At 43.2% G+C, this 26,128-nt stretch overlaps 1 protein-coding gene across 13 annotated transcripts in view; it reads left to right on the top strand.

Annotated features, from left to right (window-relative positions):
- MYT1L (myelin transcription factor 1 like) overlaps positions 1 to 26,128 on the top strand; it is a 418,649-nt gene that overhangs the window by 4,448 nt on the left and 388,073 nt on the right. For 2 of the 13 annotated variants that reach the window (XM_032430003.1, XM_032430011.1), the window contains exon 1: positions 285 to 1,006. The exons of 4 other annotated variants lie outside the window; for them this stretch is intronic. The gene's annotated coding sequence lies outside the window, so the exon portion shown is untranslated. 7 more of the 13 variants (XM_032430013.1, XM_032430014.1, XM_032430015.1 and 4 more) reach the window with 6 other exon arrangements.

Here is a 26,128-nt window from a genome sequence, read left to right as displayed (position 1 = left end):
TTTCAATGCAACATGGTTTCAGTTTGGAGTATGCTTTGTGTCCTGTCTTCTCTCTCTCTCTCTCTTTCTCCCTCTCCCTCCCTCTCCCTCACCCTCTCCCTTCCTCTCCCTCTCTCTTTAACTCTGTTCCTGTTTGTCTGTTTTTGCCTCCCTCTCTTCTCTCTGTGTCTCTTTCACACCTGCATTGTTCAAGCATACACAATGATTTTTCTATGCCTGTTTTCACAATGAAACTGTTTTAAGCTTTGACATCATAATGAGTCCTCAGGGTATCTGTAGAAGTAATCAGAGATGGCAGAGAAAATGTAAGCCAGGTGTTATAAAACTAGAAAGAACGCATAGATGCTTATTTATTATGTGAAGGAACACTGATAAGCATTGCTGTATTGGGCTGTTCTGTTAGAAAATTTTTCCTAAAATGTATCTCTTTAAAAAAAAATCCCTATTCCCCACGTGGTGATTATTGGAAAAGTTGGGAGGGGGAGGAAAATATTTTAGTCCAAGTGTAAGGGGTGTTGTTCTGTGAGAAGACAGAATGGTACAGGGTATTCTCCTAAAGCGTTTCTCGCTCTCAGACTGCAGTGATCCCCAGCAGGGCTGGGTGGGAAAGGAACTAGAGGCTCTGTAGTAAGCAGCATGTCTGCTCTCAACACGTCAGGCAAGAGGCTCAGGATTTAGAGGGATCGCCTCTGAAAGCTAGAATGAGGTGTTCTTGGTAACTTCAGACTTGAGTGCCGTCCCCCACGGAAGCCACAGTCAGCATCGTGTTCTGTGGGAAGCCTGCAGTGGTTTATCCCTGGTGGTGGTTCTGCCCTAGACTCTCCCTCTCCACAGTGAGCTGGCAGTGACAGCGCTGGTGGGCACAGGCAGACGGAGTGGGGATGTATAGGGAAAAGCGATCAACACGTGCCATGGGTTCTCCACCGCAGAAATAGCCCTGCATGTGTGGAGAAATAGACTGCGGAACGGCTGTTGCTTCATGGCCACCAACTCTTCTGCAAAAAAGGTATCTCTTTCTTTCTATTTAAAGGTTGCCTATGATTTATCTGGTTGTTGCAACTTCCAGTCCTTTGGAATTATTTCACCTGATCTCTTAAGTACTTGAGCAAATAGTTTTTGCTTGCCTACCTGACGATCTTCAGCTCTTACGTGATGACAAATTCTAACACTTCCTAAAATTGCATGGTTTGGTGTGCAAGGAGCCAACAATGGACTCGTTCTCCAGCACAGCTAGTCCTTCAGGACCGTATCATTGTGGGCAGGCACCCGATATACCTGCTTGCTGTGGAGTTGTCATTAAACAGAAGTCTGTGTCTGCAAGGCTGGTGTCCAGGGGGGCGGAGTGGGAGGTGCTAAGGAGCCTTTGTGATTTAATGTGCACTTTCATAGTGGTGAGTGTTATCACAGAGAGGTTTGCAGGGAGTGCGGTGGCATAGTCACCGCTGGACTAGAGCTTTTATTGCCTGACTCAAGAAGCCATCTATAAAACCAGCACTTTTTTTTTAACGGGAAAAATGCTAATGAAAGTCATATATCTATGTTCCTTTTTGTATTTTTGAAATCTTATTTGGTCTTGCCTTTTCAGATAGAACTTTTTCGGATATTTTTTTTTTACTTCAAACAAGACCGAAAGGCTGATGATGTGTTAACTTTCTTGGAGAAATAGTTTTATGTCTTTTGTTTTAAGAGAAAGTGATAAAAGAAGCTCCTACTGAAGCAGAGCAGAGTGTGGTTGGCAACCCCGGAGAGGTTTAGGAGTCAGTTCCAGTTAACTCTTGTGTAACTGTTCTCGCATTTGAAGCACCAGGCAGGATTTAGAGCTTCTTTTTGTTTTGTTGTGATGCTAAGCAGTAATACCATGTAAAATACTGTGGGTGCAGCTGACTTTGTGAGATTTCTTTAGCCACAGCATGAATTTGCCATAACATCAATGATGGTGGGGGGTATTTTTAGATCTACTGCCTAAACCGGTAACTGTTCCCGGCCTGCCTCCGGTATTTAGAGTTCTCATCTATTACATTGAATACGGCACTGCACATGATACACATTCTGCTCTAGAGATTTAGGGGCCTGTGGGTACAATGTAAGAAGCATACAGCATGCATCCCCAATCTTGTCTGACTGTGTTGCAAGCTTAATAAACAGGAAGGTTAGAAATTACCGGTTTAATCCACAGCTATCCCTCGAAAAATATCTAGCTCAGCGCTGAAGTTCCCTCCTGTACTAGGATTTGGGGAAATGGATATGTTTTGTAGTGCTTAGAGGATGCAGCCTGCCACAGGGTAAGTCAGCGGTGAGCTGGTCCTGCTCTGCGGCCATGGCCTCCCCGGGAGCTGCTGCCTGATGCCCAGCTCTGCCGCGAGGCTCGGCTCCCTCCACCAGGCAGCGCGGCTTGCAGAACAGCCTGGCCAGCGTTTAGTGGTGTCAACTTATTAATTTCCATCTTCGACTTCAGGCCTGTTAGTTTCCTGTCTGAAAGCATTATTACTTTTGTCCATGTGGCAAAATAATTAGCATACAGATGAGCAGTGGCCTGGCGTCTGAGCGCCGGTGGAGAGAAGATGTGCAGTGGAAAGTTGATTGGATGAATGCAGAACAAATGGTGGGCGTTCGGGAGGATTAGAAGAGTTCTGGAGTCCTGGAGCAGGGTGCGGGATTTTCTGGGTGAGTCCCCAAGATGGAAGGCAGGGTGGCCGCCCTGGGGACGGCTGCTTGTCAGCCGCTGGCCTAGCCGAAGCAGCCGGGGGCCTGCAGCCGCAGACCATGCATCTGGACCACTTTGTTTTGCGGTGCCTCAGGTTTCTCTTTGATGCTCCCTGCAGGTAAATATGTCCTGTCCTCCTTGTTGCTGCCAGAGGGCTGGCTCCGCTTGCCAAAGTGGAGCAAAGTTCAACTCCTCCTGGTCAGCAACAAAAGAATGGTCCTTTGCTGCTGGTTTGGGGTAGTTGCTTCATCTGTCTTCCCGTGCCTGTGTCTGCAAGTGAAAATTCCCGTGTAGAGATGACTGCTTTCAGATATTTACAGCAGCCATGATTCAAGGTGTTCAATTAATATTTTCTGGAACGGTGTATCCAGGCTGGAAAGATTAGCTAACGCTGTTTCAGTTCAAGCTCAGATATAATTAGTTTTGCCAGGTATATATTTTTCCTAGCTGGAAGAGGATTTTTGGCTAATTTAACCAACAACTTATGGGAGATTGTGAAAATCGAACTCAAGTTTGTATTGATTCTGTAGAATCCACAGATAGGAAATAGAAAAATTAGCCCAGCCTCTGATACTTTCGGTTCTTTTCGGGAAAAAATGGAAACTGATTTTACAAACCAGTCTCCTGAGTTGGGAGATAAGTATTAGCCTGCTGGAATCCCAGTTCTGACACACATTTCTTATATAATTCTCTGGCTGTAATACTGCAATAGGGGTGTTTTAGTATCTAGTTACATATACTTCCTTTTCCGGGAATTCTCCGATAAATAGTTCTCTCTTGTTTTCATAATTTTTGCTCTCCTTAAAAGGTAAGCTTTTCATTTTAACTGACCTAATTATTTCGTGTTTCTATGGTGGAACTCAAGTAGGAATTACTATCCTTGAACTGCCTATTGACAGTTTCTTAAATATAGCAAATCACTTAAGGATTTTATTTTGTTTTTATTTTTAGGCTTGCTTTCTTTCTTCTTTCTTTCTTTCTTTCTTTCTTTCTTTCTTTCTTTCTTTCTTTCTTTTTTCTTTCTTTCTTTCTTTCTTTTCTTTCTTTTTTCTTTCCTTCTTTCTTTTCTTTTTTTTTTTTTTTTTTTTTTTTTTTTTTTAAGAGTTGCTTTCCTTAAGCTGTTTCCCTTAGACAATGACAGCAACCATTTGACAGAAAATGCAACTTTTTGGAGGGTCATTTCTTCTGTTTAAAAAAACTACGGTTTTCCCCAAAAGAAAAAAAACTCTCTTACAGAGAATCTAAACCTCAAACACAAGGTGCTGGAAAACATATTAACCCTTCGTGGGAAGCCCCTGACTCTTGGCTTTGATCATTTCCCCCCTTGTGTTGCAAGTTTCTGAATACTCACACTGAGATCTTTATTTTTTTGCATAATAGATGAATTCTCTGTTTTTATATCAATGCATATATATATATATAATCATTTTAAATTTTATTTTTCAATTTGCTAGTAACAGTTTAGATTTTTATTTAACTCAACAGTATTAAATACCAAATTGTTCTCAGATTTATGAACTCTTATCTAGAGAAAAGAAATATTTTTATTATTTTTCCATTCTGTATTTTATTTTAGCATTGAGCCAAGCTTTCTCCGATTAAAATAACTCCTTTTAGTTTGGTGATGGGTTATAACTTTCTTGGGACAAAATATGAGCATTAGTTTTTACTCTCAATGTGTCCATTTACAAACAGAAGGGAACCCTGGCGTGTCACCTCCCAGTCTTCCTTTGTGCCTGGCTGGCCCTCAGAGGTGTAGTCCAGCTTCTTTTTAAGGGCCAAAATTATGTCATATGAGTTTCCACTTGACAGACTCACTTGATGCCAGTATCTGTCACATTAGCTCTCAGGCACTGTGGAGTTGGGAAGGGCTTGCCTTCAAAGACAATGAAAGAATGAAGTCCCATAGCTAGAAATATGGTGGTGTACACCTGTCTGGGAGTGTGATTTCTAAGGGAGTCTCCCTTCCTCCCTCCCTCCCTCCCTCCCTTCCTTTCCTTTTTTCTTTTCTTTTCTTTCTTTTTTTTTTTTTGGTTTACCTCTAAGGTTGAAGATCAACTTTGCAAAGAAAATCACATTTTCATAGCAAATTTTTAAAGCAGTCAATGAGGTGCCCAAATATTCGCTGGAAATCGGGGCCTCTTTGCCTCAGTGGAGAAGAGGGGCTGGCATACGGGCAGCCTTCTACCCTGTGGGGTCTGTTCTGTACCACGGGTGCCCAAGGGCCAGGCTCTGCCAGGGCTCCGTGGATTGTGAATGAAGATGGGTGTAAATATTTTTCTTTCAAGAGGTTATTTGGCCTTATTTCTTTAAGATTCTGTACTAGGATGTATTGTTGCACTCCCAGGAGTACTCAGTTAATCTCTCCAAAGGTTTTGCGAGTGAGGGTGTGTATGTGTTTTTCCAAGGCCAGTGTGGAAGTGCTGTGTGTAAGCTGACAATATTTCAGCCGTTGAGTTAATATGTGTACCGTGCAAACCTGCTTTGGATGTATTTGTGTACTCGTTAATAGAGCTGAAAGGAACTTTATGGCTCAATATTACATACTGCCTGCTTTTTACTAAAGTCTGGCTGCTCTAGTCTCAAATTATTTTAGAGAAAATTTCCTTAAGATTATTGGACATTTGCTTGAGATATTTTCAGGTTTGGAACGTCTGGTGTAGATCTCTAAATCAAACAACTCATGAATTAATAATTTATGGGTTGGGGGCTCTTTTTAGCCCATTGACAAAGATGTCCATTCTTGGATCTCTAGTGGCAGACAGTTTTGGGTAGACCTTCACGCCATTACCTCAACCTAGACTCATAGTGTATTTTAATGGCACTCAACAAAACGGTTTTTTAAAAGTCAGCATTACTTCTCCACTCCAGGGCCTACTGCATCACTCAACCCTGAAAGGGATGGATAGTTCTTAGAGATTGACTTTAAATTTGGCCCAGTCCCCTCCCACCCGGGTACATGTATGCCTCTAGCCTGTGCCATCCGAACAGAAGCTGAGAGCACAGAGCATTGTCGCCATGAAACAATGCTAGCCAGACTGGTTGTGGAAATAATCGAGTCTGCAGGGCACCCCATAGAGAGCCATCAAATCAAGTCTGCTCTGGAGCTGTCTGCTAGATTGTGAACATTCAGAAATCAATGCTGCATCTGCTAGTGGACCCTCTGGTTCACTGAAACTCCCACCTGCCTAATGCATCTGGGCAAGAGCTTTTCAGAAACCAGTTTCCTTCAGGATAAATTTAATACGTCTTGAGGGCCAGGCACAAGCAAATTGATTCTATCGCTGCACCAGGAAAACTCATAAACATCTGTAAGAACACAGCTTTTCAACAACCCCCGGATTAGGGGATACGATTTTGTGAAATATCCCAAGCCTACTCCCTTCATACCTCATGCCAGCATGGCATTTTTTAATTAGGAAGTTGATTAAAAAGGGCACGGTAGACCACGGATGTATGGTCCTTTGGCATCCATCCAACTGTTTGTTGTCTGGGTCGTGGAAAGTACTGCTCATCACCAGTTGAAGGAAAGAGGGGGAAATCATTATGAGCCTGAGGATGGGAAGATGGAATTGTCCTGATGTATGTGCTAATGGCAGTTGGTTGTACCTTTATCCATAGAAGCCTTTTCTGCAGACAGACTTGCTGGCTTCCTTCATGAAACCGTGATCATTTGTACTTTGGACACATACAGCAACTGGATGTATTACACTGAAGAATTCAGTGGTTCTGATGGTATGATAGGTCATAATTATTTGTGAATTTCTAAATTCACATTTATGTTTGACCTCATATCCTGTAGTTCGGAGTGAACGGTGAGAGTTGCCAGAGAGGGCTGTGCTGTTTATCTTCAAGAGTAACTGCTTTTTTTCTTTTTTCTTCTCTTTTCCTTCTTTTCTGAGGGAAATTCCTTTCTTCACTGTTTTTTTTTAATTTTTAGGCCTTGGAGTATATTATCAGAAGAATAAAATGTTATGTTTAATTGTAGTGCTCCTGCGGCCAGTGTGGTATGAATAAGTTGCATGGTACGGATTTAACCCTAGCCATCCCTCGTGTGGCATGGGCACTTTCCCAAGCCCACGCACACCAAAGAAGTAGAAATAGACACCCACCAGTGAGCTCTGACAAACTGCTGACCCCGAGACCACTCATGTCTAGAGCAGACATTAACTCAGGGTTCAAGATCAGGGGACGACATCTTCCCCTGGGTGGGGGGGTGATTTCTGCTGCTGGGGTAGCGATTCTTTCTTTTGTTCTCTTTCCCGTGGACCCTACTTGCACATTTATTAATTATGTTTAGATTCTGCATTTTAGAAGAGTTTAGTTAACAGCCTAGCTGGAGTCAGTAACAGTGATGGGCAGCCCAGGGATTTCTCTCACCATCTTTTCCTGGAATAAAAAACATCAAAGTCAGTGTTGAAAATTGCAGGCATGCCTCCTTTAGTTCAGCTGCTCCTTCCTTCTTAGCATATTGACTGAACACTTCATGCAACATGCGTGCACTGAGCACCTATTATGTCAAAAAAGCCAAAAAAATGGAATTGACACCTAAAGTTCTGACCCACGATGATTCAGTGTGTGTGTGTATAAATTTTAATAAATGTATGTTCACATATAATCTATAAAATAAATATATGTAATATAGCTAATATTTTATATATTATACATGTACAACATATATGTTATGTTACATATAACATACATAATATGTTATATATTATATTTATAGATTATATACAAATATATATTTATTTTAAATATAAATATATAGTTCTGATAAAGGGTAATCTCGAATTCTTCCAGATCCACTTTTTCTTGAATACATTTTGAAATAGATTAAGCCACTTTTCTGACTTAATAATAAGAGTAGGGTAAACATTTATGTCCCTTTCTTAGATGATTAATACTTCAGGGATCTGGGTGATCATTCTGAAAATTAGCTTTCAATTACATAGCATTGTATAATCCTATTTCTCTACTTAATTAAATATATGATTTGAGTTTATCACCTTCTTATAAAATTTGAGCTGAAAATCCCAACTTTGTGAGGGTTCTGCACACGGGCCTCTCATTCATCACAGTTTCTGTCTTTACATTAGCCATCCCGTTATGGTATGCAGTTACAATTGAAGCAAGTCTTTGCTTACCTGGGAATGCATGAAACAGTAAACAAAATGCTATTTTGAGGAAGGAGTGTTGGCAAATGTCAGGTGTCTGTTTTGCAATTTCGGAACATCTCAAAGCTGTTGATCCCAGAGATCAACAACAGAACGTTTGAGTACAGCGTGGTTACGCCTTGGATTAATGACTGAGGGCCAACCTTCCAAACAAACAGGAAGAGCCCTTGGTCCTGCTCACTCTCCCCTGGCTTCCTCTGACATCAGCAGTGGGCCCCACGCCGGCAGCAAACCAGGCGGTAGCTTGGTTATCCAAGGGCTCACCACTGGCTGAAGAGGCATCAGAAGGAGGAGAGGACAGTTCAAATTGGAAACTGCTCATGCATTTCCGGCCATTCAGATGACTCTCTGCCACATTTCCACTGAGTCAGACCTGACTGAACATACCTATCTTCAGAATTAAGAATTCTGTGATTCAATCCTGTGAAAGAAAAGTCAGATTAGAATTAGTGTTTTATATTCTCTTGGAGTCTGGAAATTTAAGTAGCTCAGTCATCAAAAAGCTGCATGTCTTTGCTTAAAAACGGAAGTCTGAGATGACATGAAGTGGGACGTGCCAGTTGGTGCTGGACGCTTGTATATAACATGCAAGAAAATCTTAATAGTTTGCTCAGATACATTTCAGACTAATTTACTAGTTCTTTGGTTAACATGGCACATTTGGTCCTGAATTAATACTTGGAATTTTCCACAGGATTTGTGTTATCTATCAGTATCTTTTGCAGTTCTTTTCATATTCCCAAGAATAAGAATGAAGGTAGTTTCACCTCCCAAATGTGTTTTGTTTTTTGTTTTTTGTTTTTTTAGTTAATATGCTGTTACTGGGGTTTTGTTAGCTCAAAAACAATCCTTTTCCCTAAGAGACCCACACCCGTAGTGCAAGCCAAGAAATGTTGTGTCTGTTCTCCAGGGAAAAGCTAACACACCTGTTTACAAATGGGCTGCACCACCTGTTCATCTACTTTTAAAGTTAATGATCAAAACAGTACCTGATCAAGGGGTCAGTATGACAGGGAAGACAGTCATATTTGTGAGATTACAGATGACTCCCCATTTCTAATACATAACATTTCATAGTCACTGAATTTTGCATAAGTTAGAAAGGATACTCAGCCTGTGACAAATAACTCCATATCGTGGTTACCAACGATCCAGGGGTTAGACGCAGAATGTGTGTTAGGGTTAGTATGTGCTTTACGTCTTCTAAATCCAACATACACATATTGAATTATTTGTTTTAGCTCAAACGTATTCCTGAAATGTAATGCTGGACAATCAACATTAAAAAAAATGGGTCTGTCTCTATATCAAGAAACATTCAACAGGGTATCTCCAGCCGCCTCATCCTCCTCAGACATGACCCATGTCCACGCCCTCCTTCCCACTTGGATTCTGACGGGGCGTGTGCCCAGTGGCGCCATCAACCATAGCTTCGGTGCAACGCCCTCCCTGCTGGCTCCTATCCCCGGGTTTTCAGGACGACCATTCATGGATTCCTTCACTGATCTTGGGGGCTCTTCTGGGGACAGAGCACCCTGCTGGTCTGCCTGCAGCTCTGATATTGTACATCTTGCACATGCTTCTGAGGATTTCCTCACTATATTGAACATGACCAATGATGCTAGGAAACTTCTCTTCCCAGTTAGCTTCTAGGAGGGGATTTTCGCCTATTACTATACATTTTAGTCATCTTTTCCTTTTATTTTTTTGTCCTTTCTATTTTCTCAGTTTGATTTTTTTATCCCTAGACTACCTAGGCAGTGACAGAGAGCCCATGTGAAAGAGTCTTGGGTGGAAGGACCTTCCTGTTCATCCAATTTCCTTATAATTTGGGGATGACTTGGAACAGGCCATTCCAGCTCTCTGTGTCTCAGCATCCTTGCTTCAAATGAGGGAGCTGAACTCTGTGCTTTCTTAGCTCCTCCCCCTTCTGGCATGACATGACTGTGTTTGCCATCCTCATGCAGGGCCTGCTCTGCAAAGGAGTCACTGCACAGTGATGGGGCTCCATGCTGGTGACAGGCCCCTGCCAGAGGGCAGCACCTTCTGCTCCTTGTTGGGGGTGCTGTTGCAGAGAAGAGCAGGAAGCAGGCCTAACACCCACAGCCGGGAAAATTTAGAGGAGGGGTTATTTTTGACTGATGGGTCTGATCCAGGATTACCAAGGTCAGCTGAATTGCCAAAGAATTCATCCAATCAGAGGCTTCTGGGTCATCTTGAAAGATCACTGGATCACTGGATCACATGTGAAACTCAAATAGGTAGCTGAAAACTAACTTTAAGTTATTTTCTCTCTTGATTTTATCTCTTTTGTGACTATAATTTTATTTTACTTTGCAAGTATTCTATCATGGCGATTACAATGGGTGAGTTGTCCTGAAAGAATTCACAAAAATATATGGCTGTCATGGCTCCATTACTCTGGCTTCATTTGTCTTGACTTTTATTTTACTTTGCAAGTATTCTATCATGGCGATTACAATGGGTGAGTTGTCCTGAAAGAATTCACAAAAATATATGGCTGTCATGGCTCCATTACTCTGGCTTCGTTTGTCTTGACTCGGTCAGATGGTGGTAAGTCTTCTTCCCCAGTCATGGTGGAGGAAGTGCAGTGTCTGCAGTCAGTATCAGTTAATTAGTAGTTAGTCATGTAGTTAGTTAGGCTTGATGCTTAAGGGCATGGACCCGTTGGTTTTATGTCTCACCTGTCCCTGCAGGAAGCAGTGTTTACATAGGAGTCACAGCCAGGGAATGGAGGCTTAATCAGCACACATTTGTAGCAGTGACGATGTGTTATACAACCCATGTCCTACTTCTGGTATCCTAAAGCACCCCAAATCACACACAAGATCTCACAGGTCTAGACAAACAGTGAGCTTTTGCCACAGTAGACAAGAGTACATGTTCTTCACCAGTTCAAAAGAGCGATCTGAATATCATCTTCACAGTACCCCAGTGAAGTAGAGAAGAACATTACACCGTCATGGGAAGGGAATAAGGCAGAGAAGTCAAGCCCACGGGGGGGTGAGACCCACATGCTCTGTGCACACCTGAAACACACTCACCTGAGTCACAGAAGCTTTTCCAGGTCTCTCTTACCAAAGAGGTTCCTTTGGGAAAATTTGAATGAAGATATGTTTCACTTGATAAAACAATCCACTCTTTTGAGAACTCAGAATGCAAACGCGGAACTTGTATGTGTTGGGAAGTGCTTCCCACACCAGAAGCCGCGGAGCAGTCACAAGGGAACAGCAGGTGTGGGCCTGCAGGTAAGGGAGGTGGGGACACGCCTAGTACCCACAGCTCCACTCTCGCCAACTCTAACTTTAAGTGGGACATTGTAGAGATAAACCAACAAGTAAAGTCATACTTTCAAAAGATCCAAAGTTCCGGAGGGTTCAGTGACAAGTACCCTCACTTTGTGCAGACCCAAACTGTTGATACAGTGTACTGAAGTGCTGATAGAGACACACTGTCAGGAAAACACTGAGATGATGATTATGACACCACCTGACGCTTGGCTAACACGTACACCACACCCAACGCTTTACTCATGAACTATATCATGTGGAGCCTACACGGATCTATAGCATCTATAGTAAAGACTGTTATTATCTCTGTAATCACAAAAAGCAAAATAGTATACTCATTAAAGGATTCAGATTATTAAAGATGCATACTGTTTAAGAAAACAAACGCCCAAGCACAAAGCTTTTTATTCCATGGGAGGGGAGATGATGGCTCCCGTGTCTGTGAGTTGGTGCTTGCTCAGGCTGACGACGGTGGTTTAAGTAGACCCAGTGCTGCTTTCCCGAACACGCGTGGGGGCAAGCACTGAGCTCTGTGTGAGCCATAGCCCCTGCCCATAAGCACGCAAGATCTAGTTGAGGACGCAGAGTACAGATGCAGGAAATGTTAAATAGCAACAAGCAAGCAAACAATTTTCATGGACAATCAAGGTACCAGGAGAAACCTTGCATGTTCTTTGGCGGTTATCCGCTGTGGTGGTGCAGCGTGCCTGGGGTGAGGATGCAAAGGGAGGGAGAGGGAGGTTCCTGAGGGGGCAGGTGGTCATGGGGAACCCATAAATGAGTCAGATTTGGGCCAATTCTTGAAAATAAATGTAACTTGGATACGTGGGGAAAAAGGAGAAGGCTTCCTATATTAATATAAACATAGTAAGAGTAATAAGTAAACGTGATGCTCTGAATTGTTGTTACCAAATGACGTTTGACAGTGTGGGGTGGCTCATTCTGTCAGGTTACCTGAGGCCCATACATGATTTCCAGTGGATTCCACTGGATCTGGGGACTTAAACACACAGATAGGCGGGTGGCAGTTCCATTTTGAAAACTATTCATAGTTTGTTTTTTAAAAAGTTTTCATAAATGCATGTCATTTTATTCTAAGATCTAAATACATGACAATCCAGAGGGTTCTTGTTTTTACTTAATGATTAACAAAGAGATTAATGGCATTTAATCTTGTGGCATTTACTAATAATTCCCTAAGATGGATCATAAAACAGTTAAAAAACATTCAAGGAAGTAATCAGAATAGTTATTGCTTCTTTGCTCTGGAAATCTCCATGTGTGAGTAGGAATTTCTTTCTCTCTCTCTTTTTTTTTTTAGAGAAAGAGGTGTATTATAGAAACAAATATATAGTGAGCTCTATTACAAAGTAAAGTTTGAACTCCCAAAATGGTTTTAAATTATGAGTGAAACCATACGATTCAGGTTCCAATATGGCTTTCAAATCAGTAATAATTTACTCCTTCTATGTTAAGATCAAATGTAAATAAACATACTCGCAGAATGTATAATATCTCTAAAAGTAAAAATGTGAATAATGTTTCTCACTGCCTTTGTTTCAGGATAGAGCCAAAGCAATGCCATGGTTTCGTTCTTTGAAGTAGCTTTGGTGTTTTCTATAGTAGTAAACGAGTTGCCCCCTATTCGGAAGGCTTCGCGAAGATCTATGGTGACACCCAGCAGGATCTTTTCCCATATTAGCTCTTTGAGCCTTTGTCTTTCGTATACAACCCCAACTTTTCTGAAAAATAGTTAATTGAACGTAATTTATAAACCTAAATCGTGCTTAATTAAAGCCATACTGGAGATATCAGCTCCACTGTCCGCTTTCAGATCTGCTGTACTTCAGCATGCGGTGTATCTAGTGAGCCTGGGGCCCCTGCAGAGGACTCACACCACAGAGCCCGCTCTGGCCGCCTCCCCAGGTGGGACAGCTAGCCTTGGAACCAGCGTGTGGAAAGATCCTGAGAACCACTGATTACACTTGATTTCCAGTTTCGCTTTCATCAACTGAGATTTTCAGAAAGTAACATGCTGAATTTTATCAGCTTTGTTTTTTAATAAAAATGCCATTGCTGTGCAAAGGACACTGAAAAACAACAATAAAAACTTGCTACTTCCTTCCCCCTCTCTCCCTTGATGTGTTGGAGGTCATGAGTGTAGACCACGAAGCCTTCATTCATGAATGTCCTGAAAGGAATGTAAAAATGTAAGTAGCTGCTCGCGTTCTCAGTTCACCCTGTTCCATTCTTTCCATTTCTTCTCAACACCCAGGCCACTCATGATGCTTTCCTCTGCTGCATCCACTCTTTCCACACAGTGGCCCCTGACCATTAGCTAAGTGGCCAAGGAACCAAGCAAAGTCCTCCGTCTGTCTCTGCAATTCTTCCCTGCCTTCCCCTCAGCCTGCTTATGACCAGAACCCCCCCTCGTCCCCACCCCCAGGGTCCTCCATGTCCTCACAGGCCCTCCCACAGAGTCTGGATGAAATGCTCCTAATGCGATAAATATGTCCCCCCCGTCCTTAGGTAACCCAGTACAGGCTTCGTATCTCTCTCCGCAGGATCTAGAAATGGGAAAAATGGATACTGGGATGAAACTATGAAAAAGCTACTAGTAGTAAAAACCCTTAATAAATCTTAGAAATGCTATATTCTGGAGGGGGGAATACACTGCAGTTCTAGTCTCATTTGTCAAGAAGAGGAAACAACTGGTCAGACACCAAAGAGAGAAGCCGTGAGAAAGTGGGAAGTGGGAACAGAGGGGGGAAGAGAGGGGCCCAGAAGCGTATATGGCTACTGGGCGGCTTCGCAGACATGAAATCCTAGCTCTTGTCTTACGCTCGTATCTTCCCTACATTCTGTCTTTTCTGTAAACTCCTTTTCCAAACCCCCGATGGATAAGGTAGCACCTCCACCAGGGGTCTGGAATTTGCAATTTCTGCATCCAAAAGTCTGAGCTTGTTTTCACCCAAACAGCACCGTCATACACACAATTAGATCCTGCGGTACTTGTAACTGAGCATTATGATTCATAGGCATTACAGGCTAAGACATGAGCTCACCCGAGGACCCAACCAATGCAAGGAAATGCTGTTGGAATCCCAAACAATGTGTGTGCACGCCATTAATACCTTGAAGCTGCTGCATGCTCTGTCACTGGTGTTCAGAAAGTTTTTGCTGGGCTGACGTGGTTAAGTAATCCCAGAGCAAGGATTCAAGCTTTTCTGGTAGAGTATGTCTGCTCCTGAGCCCTTCACAACATGGTGCCTTGACATAAATCCCAGTGCCTGAAGTAAAATAGGCATACCATATGTGTTTAATTAGACTGAGCTTATTATGCATAGGGACAGAGGGCTTATTATGCCTCCCCATTTTGTTGTGCACCCCTGTCCAGGTGCCAGACCTGGCAGGAGGAGTGAGGGCCCCAGGGGCCTCTGGAATGTCCATTCACACTGACGGCAACCAGACTAGGGCCCCCAAGTTGCGTGACACAGCTGCCTTCCCCCCCTTCTCTTGATGATATTGTCTGGTACTTCATATAACTAAAGGAAGGCCATTGTAGGGCTCTCACGTATACTCATTTAAGATCAACTTTATTGTGCATCTCCCATCTGGGGATCCCTTTCTATGTTACGTAAGGGGAACTGAGAACGTTTATTAGAGGAAGCAGAGCAGTAACCTGATCCAGGCTACTCGGCTTCATCCTTGTCTAGATACATCAGCACCAAAGGTGTGTGTGTGATGTGGTCTGGAGGAAACAGCAATGTGGTAAATGTCTTCATGCTCACGCTCCATCGGCTAGGATTTACCCTCAACCTCCTTTCCTGATTCCTGTAGGATCTTGGTTATCAAGATCTTACATTCTTCACTTGTCATGTGTCATCTTGAAATCAGCTCCCACTGGCTGTGTTGAGATCAGGGGTCCGAGGGACCAAAACCGATGGCTGAGGTGGAGAAGTGTTGTAGGGCCATGTACAGCTGAGATGAGATGCCAGCATTTGGGGGGTTAACCCCATGAGAATGGCATGTCCACAGATCAGATGCACTAGGAATTTTCTTCTGTTTTCTGTGGTCCTACTTGTTTGTATTTGTGGGCTACGGGCAGGGGAATTTCCTGTGAACCCCCTTCCAGCTGAAAGTTGCTCATATAGTTATTCTTTCATCCATTCCTTTAACCAAATCTTTATCATGTTAGATGCTGTGGATTATAAGAAAATGAGTCAGAACTGCCCTCTTCCCTCAGAAATTTTGTACACAAATAGGGAAGAAAAGAAAAATGTATAAATGTCTATCATATGGCTTTGAATCTGATAAAAGTTTTGAAGAACTATAAATTAAGTGTGACAATTTTCTCAAAGGAGGGAGAGACGGCCAGGAGGGCTGGGGGGGGGGGGGGGGGGTGGATTACATGAAAAAGGTCGTATTTGAGACAATCCTTGAAGAAAAAGTGGGATTAGCAGATAATTATAGAAGAGGGGGAAAATGCAGGCAGAGAAAGTAAGGTAAGAAAACTCCTGGGGAAGAATGAATGTGGGTTTTTAGGGGGTGGTTTGGAGACCCCCCTTTTGAAGAGAGAATGGGGCATTTGCAGAGGTGTAGCAGAGAGCAGCCTTGAGGCACAGGTAGGGGCAGGTTACACTGGGTCCTGAGTGTCACACGTATAAGAGTCTACAGAAGACAAGATTAGGACTTTGTTCTCCAGATAATGGGAAATTACTGAGGGTTTTTGTGTAGTTGAGTGACAAGGCCAGAGCTATTCTTTGGGATAATTAATCTGGCAGCCAATCAGTGGCTACTTCCTGCCAATTCTGTCTCTAAAATAGCTCTCCCAACTGTTCCATGCCTTGCATCCCTTCTCCCACTCCTTTAGAGTAGACTGCCATTATCTTTCTCCTGGACTGTTGGAGTAACCTCGAACGCCACCCCCTTCCACATGCACACACGTACGCTCACATTCTGTATTCTGCTTTCAAATTAATTGTTCCAAAGTACAGCTTTGGCATTTTCATGCTCAGACAACACCAGGGTCTTCTTATTTCCCACAGAATTAAACCCAAGCACCTTATCCTCCCAATTGAGGTAATCCCCGCCTGTTCTTACATGTGTCTTTGATCACTGCCTTATCCAAATCAGTTCCAGATCATCAGCACAATGAAGAGCTCGACTGGCCCATTCCCTGTGCCAGTTGCTCGCACTGTCCCTTCCAGCCACAATGTCCTTCCCAGGGGTCTGTGCAAACACATCCTGTCCACCCTTCAAAGGCTGGTTCAGATGCCACTTTTCCACAAAGCCCTTCCTACTCTGTCCCAGAGGAAACCCAGTGATCCTCCCCTGAATCTTTACAAGGTATATTTTGTACAAGGCATAAACACCTCGCATTTGTAGTTATTTATGTAACGGTATAACCTCCCCTCTGAGGCTATGAATCCTGCTCCTCCTGTGGGTGTTCCCATGCAAACGCTGGGTGTGCTTGCTGGCTGGGCACAGGGTGCAGAGCTCTCTGTCTGGCTGTTGGAGTGACCGAGGCACCACCTTTCGTGGGCACCCTGCTGGTTTTGGATTTTCCAAGCCGCCCTGATTCAACGCCCAGTTATTTATCTCAAGCGGTGATCACGTCATGTTTGTCCATGTTAGGTCATGTACCTTGATATTTGGGAAGAGGCGTGTTGTTGTTGCACATGCCCCGTGTCCCCGAATCGCTTGGGGGCGGGGGCGTTCCTAGAAAAATGATTCTTCCTCTAAACTGCCTGTATAGAAATTTCATTAGTCAGATGTCCAGACTCCTATTTGAAAACCTAGCCTTCCAAACACTTTATTTTCCATCATCTACTTACGAGATAAGTGTGTTCTATCTCATTCGGACCATTTGATACCACTTTAAAAATAAATAGTTGTGTATCTGCCACTTGAGTTCAAGCTACTGAGAAGGACCCTTGAAAACTCAAATTCCTGGTGCTTATTCACAGCAATCGATGTCAGTGCTGAAAGGGGAGGTTGAATTGAACTCCTAGGAAAAGGAAAATTTCCCTTTTCCTCAGTTTTCCCTCCCGCCGTGGCAAGAGCAAGGGTGGAGCAGGAGGGGTTTGGGACAGAGAATCCCAGGAGGCATGCACTCCGAGAGAGACTCACATGACCCAGACACTTCTGACCTCCTTTTGTGCAGGCTCAGAAGGGCCACCGTTCTGATGGTCCAACAAAGGGGGCACTGAAGCTCAGTGGGGCAGATGGACACTGGCCCCCAAGGAAGACTTGTCAAGAAATAGGCATCCCCTTGACATCCTCACTAGCTCTGACCACAACAGGGACCTGTCTCTGTGACGGGCAGCCTCAGTGAAGTGCCTGCTCCTGAGGCAATGCGGGATCCTCCACATTTTATGAAAATTTCAGAAACTACTAATTATGTTAGCAACTTAAATAGTATGGCTAAGCTGGATTAAACTTATTCAGGGAAAATAGATACTTAGATGTCGTACCTCATATCTGTGTATTTTAAACCAAAGGTTGGTTTAAGAGATCCATCTTGGCCTTTGAACATAGGGATGGATAGAATCCATGCGGTCCCACAAGGTGAAGTGTGCAGTGCGACACTTTCTTTACGTACTCGGCCCATAATTTTTAACTGGAATTTGCAATGTTTTCTCTTTACTGTCTGGGCTCTGCTTAAATGGTGACACTTTTGTGGATTTGGAGGGGGTTTGTGATGTAGATCTGCACCCTTCATACTCAATGTCACCTCATCTCCAAAGCAAGGTGAATTCCACTCGTCACAAAAGAAACTCCACCAAACCACTTAGGCTCCTGGTGATACAGGTATAAAGAAGTAACTTGTTCGTGGAACTTCTTCACCAGGCATGAGCCAAAGGATTACAAGATTAAAAAGAAAAGAAATCTAGTGCTTATTATTAAGTACAAGTGAAGAGGATGAGGCAGGTCGTTAGTACAGAGCACAGAGTAGACAGTGGGTGTGGACAGCGGAAGGGGGCCTTCCTCTTTCCAGCTCAGGAGCACTGTCCTTCTCCGGCAACCCTACCCTTCAGGGACCTGCCTCCCTCTCTCCCCAGCGGCTCCTGCGTCTGCTGCACCCCTCACCTGTTTCCATCCACCTAACTTCTCAGGCTACTTATTAATGAATGTATCCATTTCCTACCCCAAACTAGACTGTATCTCTTTGAGAATGCGTACTATGCCTTAAGTGGATTAATTCCCACCATGTGGATTTTCCAGCGCCTCACACGTAAGAGATGTTCAGTAGATAACCCACTTGATTCTTAGACTGATTTGGGATAAATAGCAAGTGTTAATATTGTGTTAAATCCAGTATGGCTAAGACATTTTAGTTTACCTTTTGGTATCTTTGTTTCCTGCTTCTTTAAAATCTCAAGTCAAATTATTGTTCTTGGACAAAAGTGTCTTCAAGAGACACAGCAAATGAGCAATACAAAAAAAAAGGGGGGATATCTGGATTTTTGATGACTGCCTGTAGCCAGGCAACCGTGTTTGAGTAGGGACGCTCTGGTGTGGTTCTCTGTGACGTGTCCTCTGTGGACAAAAGGACTCAGGGAGGATTCTTGAGGGGGATATTGTGTTTCATACCTTGTTCTCCTGAGAAGTCAAGTGACAAATATTATTTTCATTGGTGATGAAACTTTATTATATACACAGCCTCGCACTGCGGTCATTTTCAGACAAGTTGGTTTTGTTTTGTGTTTATTTATTTATTTATTTATTTATTTATTTATGTTTATTTTTTAAAGTCCACTCTTGGTAAATAAATTGCTTTCAACGTGGAATCCTGTAGGATGCATCTGCCTTTCCAACGCGGTCTGTCGAGAACTCTCCCAGCACGGTCTATACATCATGCAAGTGCATTCCTTCAGTGAAATAAATCCACGGGCATAGTGACCTACAGCTCGGGGGTGGAATGCTTCATCCCAACCCACTCTAATTAAAGGGTTGTGACCGTCCTTAAGAAACAGTAACCTTTGATTTTTAAATTTTGTCTACATTGCTCTTAACACAATTTTTGTAAACACAAGCCAGCTGATAGCCATTCATTGAGCTCCTGGTCTGTGGTGGCAGGTGCTTCCACTGTAGGGCATCTGAAGACAGTGTGCCGCACTGGAAGAACTTTACTCAAAAGTGCAAACCCAGAATCAGACCATTGCCATTCTAGCTATACTTTGCCCACTTTCCTGACAAATCACCTCATCCTGATATTAAATCTCCACCTCTAAAACCAAGCATGATATACAGGCGTTATTTTTATCAAGGATCTTGGAGGATAAAATAATGATTGTGAGATATGGAAGAGGTCCCACAAATGATGTCTATGATGGTGACTATACTTTTCTCTTCCCTTTTTAAAAATCATTTTTAACCTAGAACTAAGTGTGAAGTTCACTCTCTGACAAATAGTAGCTGAGTAAATGTAAGTTGAATAATTTACTGAATAATAAAAACAAAGATATGTCCTTACCCATGCCACTGCTGAGGACGTCGTGAATAGCCCCAAAGTCAACTCTGCTTTTGCATTAAAACAAAAATCTTATTCTTCAAAACTGTCAACTAGCCCATCTCTCAAGGACTTTATTCGTACATCAAATAATTATTGCATATTAACATATCTGTAATCTAATTGACAGTTTTGGCTTTAGCAAAGTTTTAGATGCAACAAAAGAGCCCATTTAAATTCTTTAAGAGTTACAAGCATTTGATTGGGTTTCTACTTTGTGTTCAGTCCTGGCCATCTGAGCGAGCAGAGCTATCTTCCTAGGGATGGGAGGAACTCCTTGTGCATGGGAGCAGCATCAGACAGAGGAACCCGCACATGAGCAGGTTTGGTGGCGGGCGCGGCCTCTGCCATTTGACAGCTTGGTCAAGTTCATCTTCAAGTCTGGCAGGAATAGGAGCACCGCCACCCCCTTCTCAACATTTCAGAGCAAAGGTGTCCTCATTTCCAAGCTCACCTGTGCAGATGAGCAAACTCACATGAAGGAACAAACCAACACCATTTCTGTGCATTTATCAATGTGTATGAAATTGTGAAAATTCAGCCAACACCTACTGACTGGGAGGTTCATTAGGCCATTAGGCAGTCATCGAGAGAGCCCACTAACATTCCAACCTCTAGTCTGGCTGTGCACCTGTTTGCAGACTCAGACTCTGTGTCGGTAACTTGCCATGCTTTGTATTTGTGAAAATAATGGTCTATCATTTTATTTTTCCCTGTTTTTGAGTGTGCATTTTCTGCAGTAGTTGTGAAATGTGCTTATGTTAATATACTTTAAAGGGAATTGACAGAAGTAGTACTAACCTGTTATGGACATAAATTTTGGAGTGGACAGAGGCCTGTTTGTAAGTCTGACCCCCTTTATAACATATCAAACCATTTTTTTTTTTATTTTTGTATCAACAGGATGTAGCTCAGTGCCTGGCACATAATTTTACATTTAAAATTTTTTATTTGGTCATATTCACATGAACTAAATATTTGGGCACAGTGGAGAATCTATATGCTACGTCCATATGAAACTTTTTAATTAAAGAAAAAAATTAAAATGGCTATATTCACCAATCCTTTCATTTCTGTTCTATTATTCCCTGCTGTAACCACATGCTGAGAGCAGCACCCAGCACAGAGTAGGGCTCAAAAATGCAAGTTGAATATTTGTTAAAAAAAGCGATGACATCATAAATGTGTCCACCCACATCTATGAGATGGGACATACTGGAATTCAAAAGGAATATTCTGCAAGTCTGTTTCAAATACAGTGTCCCTCTGTGGAGAGAAGATGAGACTGAGGGAGGGAGGGAGGGAGACAGAGGCATGGGTGGGCAGAGAGGGAACAGGAGGGAAGAGGCAGGCGGGCATGAAGCACGGAGGCAGGGACGCACGGGGGCAGGGTGCGCTCCACCACGCTCTGGCCATGGATGTCTTTGCAGGGTCCCATGTCCCCTTGACATGGGTGAGAAGGAGGAGTCAGGTGCCTGAGAGTCTGGCTGCTATGACCAGGCGCTGTCCCAGGTGCTGATGTGACAGGGAACTGGGAGGGAGACTTGTGGATAGCAGAGGCTGGGGGTGGGGGGGAGGCCTTGCTCCGACCCATTAGGGTCAGAGATGGGTCTCCTCTGTGGGCTGCATTGTGTGCAAGATGGAGCTTGTGGGAAGTCAGCTATCTGTGAGCCTTCTCAAAATCCCAGCACATGGCAAGAAGGTCCAGCCCCTCCACCCCTCCACCAGAGCTTAGTCAACTCAGAAAGTACAGTAGACAGAGTTCTTTTAAGTTAAACCCTTACTCAGAAAAAAAAAGCTTGATTATTTGGAATGATGTGCCTCACTCGTGGTGCCTTGTTCATGCAGGGAGAATGAGACTACGAAGCACTGGGACCTCTCACTGATGGTTCCCACAGCATCTCATTGTGTTGGACCCTGCCGGGCTAGTTTGGGAACAGCCTGCATTTCCCACAGTTGGCTATGTGGGCATGGGCACTGGCCATTAGAAATAACACAGCCCTGCTTCAATGACTCCTCAGGAAACAGAATTAGGGGTCTTCAGACTATAGGGTCGTATCAAAGATCCTATAATAAATCCTAGGAATTCCAAAGGCAACCAGAAGTTGAGTATACTCACCCATAAATACATAATTGTGTGTATTTTACATTTACGTGACTACTTGAAGAATACCATATTAATTTGACTCCCAGTCACTTGTACATAGTTGTTATACACAAGGAAGAAATGTTTTGGTTAAAGAATGTAAACTTCTGAGTTTAGTTTATGTTCTGCCCCAACGTGAAACCATACTGGCCATTCTAGTGTTTCAGAATAATAAACTGACTCCAGGCCAGGTTAAGCAGCTTGGCAATCACTCTAAAGTCATTGACATACCAAACAGTATTGATTTTTTTTCCCTTTGCTTTAAAGTTAATTAAAAGGATATAATACATCAGCAAGCTGGTAGAAAATCATCTAGAGCCAAAACATGATTTAGAAATGTGACAAGTGGAAGATCGAGATGGTGCAGATGAAGGTTAAGGTGGGAGCCAGGTGTCTGAATGCGTCCTGAGAGAGTCTACCCTGGAATGCTGGTATGTGGGGCTGTCCCTGGCAGCTCCAAAGGGATAGATGAGTCAGCATGAAGCAGAGCTACAGAAAACACACGATTAACTAGTTGGGTATTTGGAATTCCCAATTTCATTGATAATTATGGTTTCCTTTCAAAGAAAGAAATCTAATTGTAGATTGCTTAGCGAGTGCCAAGGGGCATGTGTCTCCCTCTCCTGACACAGACCCCCAAGCGCCACCTCCCCTGCCCCCACCTCTGTCCCCTGAGATCTTGAGCTGACCTGTGAGCACTGGCCTCCAGGTCAGACACAGCGTCCCTCCCCACACTAGCTCCTCCTGGATCCCGGCGGGCGGGCCATGGGCTGGGGTCTCCTCTGGCCCCGGCCAGGTGTCCTGCTGGGTGACGTGTGGGCAAAGATGCTCTGTGAGGAGACTGGATGTGTCTTCCACCTGCTGAAGCCAGAATTTCCACGAGCCCATGGCTCCTAGGCCTCAGCAGGATGCATGTGTCCGTCCTTGAAGAGGAACCCAGTGCTTCCTGCTTCTTGAACAAACCATAGTAAGCAGAGTTCCGGCGACAAAGTAAGAAGCTGCCCCCTAGGCACCACATGGCAAGGGCACGCACAGCGAGGGCATGGCTGGAGGGGACGGGGACACCCGTGGAAGGTGCGGCTGCACACTGGACTGCGCTGAGCTGTGTGCCTCTGGCCAAGGTTCCAGAACCAGGCCCCTGGTCACGGGATTCCCTGCACGCAGATTGCCCTGTTTTACCTTCCCAGAACTAAGAGGTTTGTTTGTTTTGTTTTGTTTTTTAATTTATTTGAGAAGAGAGCACGAGAAGGGGCAGGGTTAGAGGGAGAAGCAGACTCCCCGCCGAGCAGGGAGCCCGATGTGGGGCTCGATCCCAGGACCCCAGGATCATGACCCGAGCTGAAGGCAGCTGCTCAACCGACTGAGCCACCCAGGCGCCCCCCAGAACTAAGAGTTTTAACATCCATGACAGGTGTTTACTTTTAAAACACAGAGGAATATTTACTACATGAAAAATTTTGGCTTTTTTTTTTTTTTTTTTTAAAGAAAAGCCTTTTATTGAATGAAAGTTTACAGGGGCGCCTGTGCGGCTCAGTCAGTTGAGTGTCCGACTCTTGGTTTCAGCTCAGTCATGATCTCAGGGTCGTGAGATTGAGCCCCGCGTTGGGCTCAGCACTGAGTGTGGAGCCTGCTCAAGACTCTCCCTGACGTCCCCCTCTGAAAATAAATAAATAAATCTTTTTAAAAAGGAAGTTTATAAAACTTGATACTATTAATGTCAGTTTCTTAGTTGTGCCTAGGAAATTATTACTGCAAAGGCATTCTTTAAATTAAAATCTATCTTCTTCATGAATTATTTCCCTGGCAAGTCCCATCCGAGAAGGAATGTTTGTAGTTAAGCTGTGCTGAACGATTTCACATCTAATTACTTACCACATAAATTTCGCTGTGTTTGTACGTCCATCTTGTCTCTTCAGAAAGAGATGAGATCTCTGAGCAAAAGATGGAAATTGGGCTAGCCTGTCCTACTGCATTTGGTCATCAGTAGGCACATGATAAATAATTACAAATATGTGTGTATGGCAGTTGATTCAAATGTTGAGTATGTCCATTTATATTTTAGCACAGAATTAAAAGTTGGGCTTGATCAAAGACCAATGTGGTCCCACAGCCCAGAATTACTAATCACTAGGACACTTGGGAGACCGGGCATGCTAAGGATATTATTTCATGGGTATTTTCTGCCCTGTGTGTCCTTCCAGAGTTGATCAGAACTACCCACGCTTTCTTCTCAGATCCTCAACTCAGTTTGTCAGATGGTGTGGACATTGACCCTGAAGCAACGTGGATGCAAGAAAGAAAGAAGTGCATGGAAATGCTTTATGTCTTCTTTGGTGGGGAGAGGGAGCTAGAATAGGTTTCTGCGTGTGTGTATGTGTGTGTATGTGTGTGTGCGTATGTGTGTGTGTGTGTGTGTGGTAAAAACACTTACCATGAGATTATCCTCTTGGCAAATTTTAAAGTTAACTAAGGAACCCGTGTCGTCTGGCAGAGCTGGAGAACTACTCATCCTGCGTAACTGAGACTTCGCGCCCATGGACAGCAACTCTGGTTTCTCCCTCCCCACCCCTGGCAACCACCACTCTCCTCTGTTTCTAGGAGTTGGGCTACTTTAGGTGTCTCCTATGAGTGGAACCATGCAGGATTTGTCTTTCTGTGTTGGTTTATTTCACTGAGCATAGTGTCCTCTAGATCCATCCATGTTGTCTCAAATGGCGGGATTATATATTTTTTAAGGCTGAATGATATTCTATTGCAGATATATCACATAGATCACCACTTCATTATCCATTCGTCCATCCATATACATTGATATTGTTTCCGTACCTTGGCAATTATGAATAATGCTGCAGTGAACGTGGGAATGCGAGTATCTTTTTGAGATTCTGATTTTGATTTTTTTAGATGAATGCCCAGAGGTGGGATTGCTGGATCATATAGTAATTCTATTTTTTTAAATTTCTTGAAGAACACAGTGGCTGTATCAGTTTGCATTCCCACCAATAGTGCGTGAGAGTTCCTTTTTCTCCACATTCTCACCAATACCTGTTGTTTCTTGTGTTGTTGATTTTAGCCATTCTGACAGGTGTGAGGTGATAGCTCATTGTGGTTTTTATTTGTATTTCCCTGATGACAAGTGATGTTGAGCATCTTTTCATGTGTCTGTTGGCCATCTGTGTGTCTTCTCTGGAGAAATATCCGTTCACGTCCTTTGCCCATTTCTAACTGAGTTATTCTGTTTTGTTTTGTTTTGTTTACTATTGAGTTGTAGTAGTTCTTTATATATTTTGGATATTAGTCCCTCTCAAATGTGTGGTTTGCACACATTCTCTCCTGTTCTGTATGTTGTCTTTTCACTGATTATTTTATTTGATGTACAGAATTCTTAAGTTTGATGCAACCCTTCTTGTCTATTTTTGTTTCTGTTATTATTGTTAAGATGTCCATACTACACCAAGTGATCTAAAGACTCAATAAAATCTCTATCAAAATCCCAATGGCATTTTTTACAGAAATAGAAAAAAAAATCCTAGAATTCATATGGAACCACAAGAACCTCAGATAGCCAAAGAAATCTTGAGCAAGAAGAACAACATGGGAGGCATCACACTTCCTCCTTTAAAGATACTATTACAAAGGTACAATAACTAACACAGGCACAGACAGGTGTGTAGACCAGCGGGACAGAATAGAGAGCCCAGGTAAAACCCATGCATACACTGTCAACTGATTTTCAACAAGGGTGACAGGCATACACAATGGGGACAGGAGAGTCGATTCAATAAATTGTGTTGGGAAGACTCATATGCACAAGCAAGAGAATGAAACTGGACCCTTAATTTTGCACCATACATAAAGTCAACTTAAAATGGATTAAAGACTTAAATATAAGACCTAAAACTAAAACTCTTTGGGGCAAAAATAGGGAAAAGGCTTCATGACAATGGTCCTGGCAATGGTTTCTCAGAATAGATTTGCTTTGCTAAAATTTAGGGCCCATTTTTCTTACCTTAGATGGCTCCTAAATGCATTTATTTTATTTTTCTGGCCTTCCTCCCTCACTGGGAAAGTGCTCAGATGGTAATAGGGAGGAGGAGGAGGACAATATTTCATTCTGTATAAAAGGATACATTTGTTCTTCCTTGAGAAATTCCTGAAACCTCCCTGGAGTTAATGCCTTTGAGCATACTGAGTAGTGCATACGGCTGCTGGAGTGGTGGGAGGGGATGTGGAGAGATGTGAAGGTGTCTGAATGTTATGAATTTTAAAACCTGT

Source organism: Phoca vitulina, unplaced genomic scaffold (assembly GCF_004348235.1).
Source record: "Phoca vitulina isolate PV1807 unplaced genomic scaffold, GSC_HSeal_1.0 scaffold42, whole genome shotgun sequence".
NCBI classification, from domain to species: domain Eukaryota; kingdom Metazoa; phylum Chordata; class Mammalia; order Carnivora; family Phocidae; genus Phoca; species Phoca vitulina.
The sequence above is the reverse complement of the archived record's forward strand: the minus strand, read 5'-3'. Positions and strand labels throughout refer to the sequence as shown.